This window comes from Protopterus annectens, chromosome 2.part1 (assembly GCF_019279795.1).
Source record: "Protopterus annectens isolate FY-2018-M chromosome 2.part1, PAN1.0, whole genome shotgun sequence".
NCBI classification, from domain to species: Eukaryota; Metazoa; Chordata; order Ceratodontiformes; family Protopteridae; genus Protopterus; species Protopterus annectens.
This window is the reverse complement of record NC_056729.1, coordinates 1,441,727,140-1,441,737,603: the sequence shown is the minus strand read 5'-3', so window position 1 is coordinate 1,441,737,603 and position 10,464 is coordinate 1,441,727,140. Positions and strand designations below refer to the sequence as shown.

The 10,464-nt window shown below is 38.1% G+C and overlaps 1 protein-coding gene across 2 annotated transcripts in view; it reads right to left on the bottom strand.

Moving 5' to 3' along the window:
- The window catches only part of GRK4 (G protein-coupled receptor kinase 4), a 1,249,698-nt gene that overhangs the window by 1,098,872 nt on the left and 140,362 nt on the right, over positions 1 to 10,464 (bottom strand). The gene's annotated exons all lie outside the window — the stretch shown is intronic.

Genomic DNA, 10,464 nt, shown 5'->3' with positions numbered 1-10,464 from the left:
ATTAAGTTTCCATTAATACAGTATTTTCGATAGTTCTCTCTCACGTTTTGAATTCTGTAATCCGTTTATAATACAGTGGCAACAATAAGAAATGTATTTGGTAGGCTGATTACTTTTCCACATCAGGATACAAGTTTCAGCTTACACTATTCACTCTGTTGAAAATTGATTCACAAGTTCTTTGTCGGCTAGTACAAAATATTTAAGGACAAAAAGTTAATATAATACTTTCTATTTTAAGGTCACAGGATATCGAAAGCATAGTGCATCATCAGAAACACATTGCTGGGAAAAAAAACTGCAAGCTTTAACAATAATAATGAAAATTCTCACAGCAAGTGGGAATGATGCATTAGAGTACAATAGGCAAAGAGTGCATGCACTTTTTTCCCCCTCAAGAGTGAAAAGTGTAAAAATATGGGGATCATATTTCTTCAGTCCCTGTGACAAAAGTCACACCAACTGTGCAAACAAAAAACTGACAGACATTACAGAAGTTGCTAGGAATGATTCTGTACCTTGCAAAAACTGCATGCAATTTATCACAGGTAACTATGCCTGAAGGACACTTGTTAGAAAAATACACAGTAGAGCCACGAAAAGAGGAATAAACTGAAATGCTTAAGAACAGTTACAAGTGCACCAATATTGAAATATTACAGTGAATAAACCAGTTATTTAGCAAAATAGATACTATTGAGCAATAGGCAGCTGGTCTGCTCCTTTCCAGTACAAAGCTCATATACCATTCTGAAATGAATAAGAGATGCTCAAAATATGCACACACAGAAAAGCAATGGTTAGCAAGAGTGAAAGGATGAGAGAAATTCCAAGAACATATTTACAGTAAAGGAGGAGCTCTGACCACAAACCTTTGCACAGCATGAGAAAGTCCAGGAGCATATTTATATTAATGAAGTTCAAATCATAATCCCTTGCAAAACATGCTTAAAATGAGATTCCAGACTATGTTACCTAATCTACTGAAGTAGAATCTGAAACACAAACACACATCAGGCCAGGAACTACTCATGGCACAATTTGCTGAATGGAGTATATTCACCACATACACATGAAGAATTGTTAATTAAATAAACTTAAATTTGAACCAAGCACTGTTACAAGTGGAAAAAAAAGTAACAAAAGAAGGGAATATAAATAAAGCTAAACCTTACATAACAGGTCAAAGAGGAAAGTTTTGAGTGAACATGTAAATGTCAGTCAGGATGACTGGAGACATTTTTGGTAATATCACATTTATTTATTATGGAAATTATAAAATAATTTCAGGAATGTATTTACAGTAATTTAAAATGTAGTTATTAACTCTTGGACAGGCTTATAAGGTCATCAGGGCCAATAGCCTAGTAACTTTCTATGATCCTATGGACACCAGTGATGGACAGAGCTATAGAAAGTCATTAGTGGATCTAGCCTGCAAAATGGGAAAACAGTATAGTCCCTGAGCTGGAAGAAGATGTCCAAACTGGGAAAAAAAAACAAATCCCATACATCAGACAGGTTGTACTGTACCAATTAAATGGGCTGCTCTGAATGAGCCGAATGCCGTTATTAAGTGGGAACCCATGGCTAAATGATCACCAGGGAAACTGTCCTGTACTCACTCAAACAGTTCAGGAGGATCTGTAACAACCACATGAGCTATTGCTAACTCACATCATAATTTTCATGCTCCATCATATTGTCAATAATTACAGGATAAATCTAGGTGCCAGGTTTGAGAAAGAACCTACAACTTTTAATATTCCATGGTCGAAGATCATGAGACAAATGTCAGAATTTGGAAGAAATGGGAATTAATGCATAAATATTCAAATTCAACTATATTTTTTGAGAAAATAAATAATGCTTAGTAGTCACCCACTAATGTTACATTTTCCTACTAAATAATAAAAGTTATACCCCATTTCAAATATATATATATATATATATATATACATATACAGACACACACACACACACACACACACACACACACACACACACACACACACACACAACAGATCAAAGTTATTAATCATGTTAATACAATGGACTATACCTGTTAATCAACACCATACATTTTAAGCTCTAGCCCAGACGATTTTAACATGTTGGCATATTAGATATCTCAAAATTAATCTACAAGGACCTACAGCATTCATAAAGTCTACACGAATATATAAATGGTAACAACAAATGCAGTTATGTAGTTATGCAACTGAAAATGTAATTACGTCAAATTGTGCAAAATGTATTTAATTCAGCATGATGCTTAACTTTCCATGCCAAACATAAATTCAAGAAAACTAACAGATGCATACAGATTAATTTTGGATAGGCAACATGTTGCCCAGCTCAACACTGAATAAAAATATTGAAAGTTATACTCTATTTTATCATCATGGCTACGCAATTAAAGCTTCTGGTACAATACATTTAATGGATGTGGTGGGTTTAATCGAAACTAAAATGCAAAGGGGTTTTGATGGTGAAGTACAAATCTGCTATTTCTTGTTACGCCTTGCACCTCACATACGCATGCCAACAATCCGCGATTCTCAGAGATATAGTAGATTTTTTTGGTGAAAAAAGAAAGATTACAATATCTTAATTATTCCAGAAATTACAGTAAAACTTTAATAAAACACATCAATGCAAACTCAGTCAACTGCCATCAATACGGACTTCAAATTTCCCTTTAAACTACTATAAAGCAAAATGAAACGATCCTACAACTGTGCTCCTTCTAAGCTTCCCAAATTATGTACACGAAAGTTTACAAAACGATTGAAGGTGGTTTTCCTTCTACTCGATAATGGAAGAAAAAGTTTTACAGCTGATCATCTGCAGTGAGCTATACTGTACCTCCAAAAGCAAAGCCTGTTACAGACAATAATACGACCAAATAAGGGAACGTGTGCGATATGTCCAAAAGAAGTCCCATACTTCGATCCACAGGCTATAACAATCCCTGAGGAACTACGAACCCCGTACTAGTTGCATTCCCATACATGTGTATCTTTTTTTACAGGCAGAAAATTTCTCAGTGCTGCTGAAATATGAAAATTATTTATGCCCGTTTGCAGCTAGGAAGCCCGGTTGCTACAGTGTACACCTCCCTGCACAGAGCGCTTCATTTCAGCTCTCCAGAAAAAAAGTTTTGGCAAACAGCTCCAAAGCAGCAAACGGCTATGATCGGCAACATTTCTCTGCATACATGCAGAAACTCTCTCAGTGCTGCTGAAATGTGACAATTTAATTATGAGCATTTGCAGCTAGGCAGCCCAGTTGCTACAGCGTACACCTCCCTGCACAGAGAGCTTCAGTTTCAGCTCTCCGGTTTTAGTAAAAAAAAAAAAAAAAAAAAAAAAGCTGCAAAGCAGCAAACAGCTGCGATAGTGCAGACCACACATGGAATACTACGTCTGTTACCTTTGCCCCTTCTGTTTCGCTAAAAACAAATTAGCGCATAAACAACTGACAAAACTTAATAAAAGTAAAATAAATCACCAGCGAAAAGATGATGTACCTACCCAATGAAGATTACAAGATGCCACAAGAGGTAAATGCAGGAAAGCAGTAAATGAACCAAGCAGCGACCAGGGAACACAAAGTTTAAGTCGCGTTGAGATTAGGATGCAAAACACCATTGCAACCACTAGATATACAGGATGTCTCCAGCTATCTGATACTGTGGGTGGGATTTAGGATGACGCGATGAAATGGGTGTTGCTTTGTTTGGATTTTACAGTGGACCCGAATTTTAAACTCTGGCATTGTCCCTTTAAGATGTTACAATGAGGGCCTGGGCCTGAGAGGGCCTTAACCATCAGTATTAAAGAAATACATTCAGTCTGATTTTTCCTCTCAAAGAGAAAAGAATTTGAGCTAGGGCTTAATATTTAACTCATTAACATCCATGTGGTGTGGAGTGTCACAACCACTGGCAGCCTACATACATCTTGCATTTCAGAGCATTTTTAAAAAAATAAATAAATTTAAAAAGTACAAGACAAACAAATGTGAATATTTTGTTAACAATAAAAAGATATTATAATTGTACACACAGAAATGTTATCAGTAAGAAGTATTCTTTACACCGATAACAGTGCATTCATAGTTTTCCATAAATATAAAGCATTATAATCCACACAAACCCAAAATTATATTTTTTGCCAAATTTTCACAAATCATACCTTGGAAACTGTATTGTTTGAACATTTTTGTTACCATGTGAAAGCTTATATCTAGTTAACAAGTAATTCTTCTAGAAGTGCATGTTTATTGAGATATTTAAAGAAATATGAAATGAATATAGCACTGAATTTCTCTCAAAATGTGCAACTTATATAGTGCAAATATCACTGACATTTTTCTTCACCATCCGCTGTTTTATCTGATGTTATGCAACAGTTTGTTGTTTGTTAGTCTTTTCGGCTTTTCCGGTTAGGGGTCGCCACAGCGGAACTCTGGTCCGCTAATGACTGGCAGTGAATTTTTATGGTGCCGAGTTGCCAACCCGATGCCAAACCTTCAGCGAAGGCACGCCCATTCACGTATGTCTTTAGGAGGCCACTCGACCGCGGGGAGGACATGCAGGGCTCTCAGTTATGAAAATACAAATACAAATTTAAAAATATGAGTAAGTGACTATGATTATGAAGGGATTCACATCTAGATCAAGGGAGGCCATCGTCCCCCTGTACTCATCACTCATTAGACCTATGATTGAGTACAATGCCCCGTTCGGAATGTATCTGACCAGACACCTGCTGCAGCTTGAAAGGCCCCAAAAGTTCCTCACCAAAAGGATAAAGGGTCTCAAAAATATGTCTTATGCTGCCCGACTGAAAGAACTCCAGCTCTATTCAGTCTCATACCACTTGCTCAGAGGTGACCTGTGCCTGACATAAGGCCATGTCAAACCCAGATTTGATGAATATGCTTCACCTCAAAAAATCTAGATCCCTCAGAACCACAAGGGCAGGAGACTTAAACCTTGACACGGTTATAAATAGAACGTGCTGGAGGGACAGATTCATCACCCAGAGACTCCCTATGCTGTGGAACAAAATCCCGGTACATGTGAGGCAGAGCACCTCTCTGGCCTTGTTCAAGAGGAATCTTGACCAATGGATGGGAGATTGCAGATATACCCCAGGGATTACTTCAGTGTCACTGCTTGACAGAGGCACAGCAAAATGATAGGCATAGTTTTTATTCAAACTAAAGGGGTGGCGAAAGCCACATAACTATGGGCTAGGCTTATAAATGCCCTTGGGCAGATAGCCTAGTATGAACCTATGAACCTATTAATTTCTGTACTGCAGGACATCCTAGACTAACAATCTTAGGTAGTTCAGAAAGTGAAGGATTTATTAACAAAATGACACTATTATTAGCTAGGAAGTCACTTATTAAACAAGCCAGACCAAAAAAGTTCTGGACACTACATCGGTTTGAACTGGAAGCATACAAAAAAGTGCTACAGGCTTGAATGAGAAAGAAGAGGAAATAATTCCCAATCAACTGAGAAAACTAATGTTTGAGAAGGGACATTAACTCATCTGGAAATAGTGAAGTGCAAAGAAACAGCAAGAGATGCAATGTACTTTTCAACAACATTGACTCAACATGGAGATCTGTGTCATTTGCATTTCCTACCATAACAACCTAAAGAAAAAGATGTCAGCATACCCAATGTTAGGTCATCCATGAAACTGAGTGGACCTTGACTTTGTGTCTAATGAAGCTATATATCCTTATGTATGTATACTATTATTCCAAGTTCCCTGAAATTAAATCAGAATAAATGACACAGCAAGTGCAAATGTCATCATGCACCAAAATGATTAATGTACAAAAGTCATGAATTTGGAAGATGTGGACATTAGTGGAAATTCAGCATGTGACATCTAGTCTATACTATTTGTATTACAATTACAACAGAAATTCAGATGGTGCTACATTTCTTGAGAAGAACCAGTGCATGGAAACAGGTAAGGGGATTGTATTTTCTGTTTGAAATACTGGAGTACTCCATTGCATTGATTTGGTCTCTCTGCAGCTCAATTGTTAATGATCATAAGGTTGTAAAGAAAATTACTTCAATTACTGCAGAAAGCTACCTGTTTTACAACCTAGACAGTGAAAAAAATATAAAAGCCATGAGAAAGTTTGCAACCTGAACTTGCATGGTCTAAAACGGGCCTTCACAGCAGCTAGAACATTCCCTTAATTTTATAGATAAATACTGTGCTAAGAGAACTGCTTAATTTAATAGAAATGGACAGTCATATTAAGACAGATGAATGAAAGAGACTGCATGAAGTAAATCACACCCAACATTTTCTAAGACTGAAAAAAGAAAGGAGGACAATAATGGGGAAGATCAAGAGATTTATATGATACAACAGAAATAAATGAAATATACTACTGTGCAGATAATATTCTTATCCGTTATTAGTTTACCACAAAAACTCAGAGCAACAAAGGGAAGGAAGGGAAAAAGGAGAATGTTACCACAGAAGCATCAACGAGAGAAAAATATAAAGCAACATATACAGTAAGAATACAGATAGCCATCCTGGCAAAATACAACCATAAGGCCTTCTTCAGTTAAGTCAGAAACCTCAAAGGCAGCACACAGCAGTGTGCTGAAATGGTGGTTAATGGGGCCACATTCACGCAGTCGGGCAACACAGTGAATCTGCTGGCTGACAAATTCAGTTTCAGCTTTACCTCCTACTCACCCCCGCTACCTCCCAAGAAATACCTTCCAATATAACCCTACCAGCTATAAAAAGATGTCCTTTATGTGCTCACTAAGGCCAAGAGCACAGTGTCAACAGTCCCAGATGATATTCTGGGATGCCTCCTGAATAGTCTAATATATGACTTATCAGGGCCACTGGAGTTACTATTCAACTGTAGTCTTATAACAGGTGTTGTGCCATGAGAATGGAGGACTGCAATGGTCATCACTCTTCATAAATGCAGTCGATCAAGAGACTCCAGAAACTACAGAACCATTAATCTGACTAGTCTTACATGCAAAGCCAGGTAAATAATTATCATGGAAATGATAAACATAAACATAGGAGACCTTCAGACACTGGATCCATCCCAGTTTAGCTTTGTCAAAGGAAGGTCATGTCTACTGAACCTGGTGGACTTTTCTTTAAATAAAAAGTCACTACGGCAATAGACAAGGGTACAACAGTGCATATTGCCCATCTTGACCTGGCTAAGGCATTTGATGCAATACCCCACTCAGGCATCGTTAAACAATGAATTTGACACAAACCCCTATATGGCATGCTGGATAGCCAGCCGGCTCACAGGTAGGACCCAATAAGTTAGGATTGGTGAGACCCCTTCCTCAGAGGCCAGTCACCAGTGGAGTCCTTCAAGGCTCTGTGCTGAGCCTACTCCTCTTTGGCACCTACTTCTCAGAAGTCAAGACTGGTGTCAAAGGCTTCTGGTTGGCCAAATTCACTGATGATTACAAACTGGGAGCAGTCAAAGAATCCCCCCAAAGACACTAACATCTTACAAGAGGGTCTGACGGACAAATGACCAGTGCCAAAACTACAGCTTACAACTCCATACCAAGAAATGTATTATAGTACCTTTTGGGAAGTCGACCACCCCAGGAAACTATATCATCAATAAAATACCCCTAAGAGTTTACCTACTAGTCAGTGATCTGGGAACACAAAGACAGTAACCTGGCCTTCAACCAACATGCATCTAAGGTAGTAAGGAACTGCTTTTATGTTGCTCAACTTGTAAGTGCATGGCATCTAGGTCCAGAGAAGTAACTGTATCACTATCCTCTGCCCTCATCAGACCAAACATGGAGTAGAATGCCCACTTTGGTATGTACCTGATCGGACACATGCAGCAGCTAAAACATCCGCAAAGGTTTGTTACAAAGAACACAGGGCATGAACACAATGTTTTATGTGGATTGCCTCAATGCCCCATCTTTATACTCAGTCTCCTACAGACTACTGAAAGGTGATCTATGTCTGGCATTACAAGACATCCCTCAACCCCTTCTGATGAAGCTTCTACACATCCACAAAACAAACCATCATAATCAGAAGTACTAGATCGAAAGACCTAAATGTTGCTTGAAATGTTAACAGGACAGATGGGAAACAGACATGTACATCAAAGAATTCTCCTTCTCTGGAACAGGATCCCCATCCATGTGAAACAGGCTCCTCATCCATGTGAAACAAAGTCCCTCCCTAACCTTATTTAAAGTGCAACTTGGACCATTGTATTGGAAATTGAAAATTCACCCCTGGTCAGCTGTCTTTGATGGCCAGAGGCAGTCAGTAAATCAGGTCATAGTAAACAAACAGTTACTTCTAAATAAACATTTAAAAACATATAGCTTGGACACATTTGGGTGGCACGGTTAGGCATATAAGCCCTAGTGGTCATCAGCCTAGTACACACCTAGGCATCTGAGGATTTAGCCTTGAGAAAAAAGTATTTCTATGCAGATTCCATGACACCAACACAGTTAATAGGAAAAAAAAAATCACACTTCTCCTTAAACTGTAAGCCCTCTGACTTCCAACATTGTACAAATGATACTGGAATTGATGCAAACTGAGTTTATAGTAACAGTAAAAATGCAATCTTGACAATAAAACAAAAACATAAAAAAAAATGTGGAAGAAAATGATTGTCTTGTTAAACAAAGCCAGAATAGAGAAGGACATAACACAAAAAAAATTATTTGTCAGCATTCCACATTCATGGATTATGGAATGCTTACACGTGTACAAGAGAAACCATATACTGATCAATCACGTACCAGTAAGTATCAAACAGTGGCAAACCACTTTCCAACAGAGTCATAAAGGGCAAATGGATGACTGCATGAATACAAATTCAAAAGGGGATATTTCAGGATAATTCTCTCTCACCTCTGACTCTTTGTCTTACCTTTAGCCCCGTAAGCTCTCACCACTGATGCTTTGTCTTACCTTTAGTCCCGTAAGCTAAAGACTAGGCTGCTTTTACTGTTTAACTTATAAAAGCAAACCTTGTACAATGATATCTCTTCTACTTTTTGTGGATGATTTAAAATTGTGTAGCTCAGACAAGAATCTGAAAACAAAACTACAAATTAAAACTTTCTCAAATAATGTAAAACAGACATTTGGTCTAAATAAATATACAAAATCAACATTTATAGCGGGGAAGCTGAAGCACCAAGAAAATATCAAATTGGGACAGAGATGGGATATAATTCCTTGAACAGCAGGAAGTTCATAAATATTTAGCAATACATGAAGAATCAGCAATAAAACATGAAGTGTGATGTGGATATCCCACCACTGCCAGCCAATATGTGATGTGGATATCCCACCACTGCCAACCAATATTCAACACCCCACCACTAGACCAGTAATCAAGGAGCCTCAATCCTCACCACTGGCACCAGTGGCACAATGGAAGGATGACAAGTACACACACGGTATTTTCCAGATCAGTTCTCTGCATAAAGTACAATTTCCCTTAAGAACACAAAGACCACAGTCAGTGCAGGGCTGGTTTCTCCCTTTTTCTCCAGATCCCTAATAAGACTCCCCTTAGTCAGGGTTCCAAGCCAAGTCCTCCAACACTTTCTGTCCAACCAGTGCTTTGTGTCCCCACCCAAGTAGCTCACACACACACACACACCTGGGAAAGGCTGGCACAGGTTTACTAGCTATGCCCTCTTTTGCCCAGACTAGAAGGTAGTTTTCACTGTCACCAGAATCTTTCTGCCAGCTACCTTAAGACCCTTAACAAAGGGTGTTAATATTAATATTAGACAGAAAAATTGAACACAAATGGTAGTTTGACCAACAGCAAGGCTATTAGGAGTGGCCGACACAGTGTCACCAAATAAATATGCAAGTACTCTCAAAACTTAGATATCTCTACACAGATCAGCCACAATGAAAGATGTAAATACATTTAATAATGCATAATAAAAGAACAAGACAATACTAAACATATATTCACAGTGACAGAGTTCAAACCCACAGAAAATACTTAAAGAAAAATATCTAAATGAAGCTTTACCATATTCCTGACTGTAGCCAAGATAATTGTACTATTCCCTAGAAACTCACTTCATTAGAGCAAGACAGCATGGTGAATGTTTTTCTTGTTGTTGGCAGGTCCAAGACAGAATGCTCTGTCTCACTAACAGACTTCTCAAATTAATATCCAAAATATTACTGCTGGGTTAGCTTGCAAAATGACAATTTCTTGTCATCTGACTCCTAGTTCCCAGGCCAACCAACCATTGATGAAGCTAGCAGTATTTAGCATCTACCTGTGAAAATACATAGACCTCAGATTTTTGGCAGCTGCTGGAAGTCAAACAACTGCATTCCTTCATGCTTTCAAGACTAGTAATTAATAAACTGTAAAGACCGTACAGAA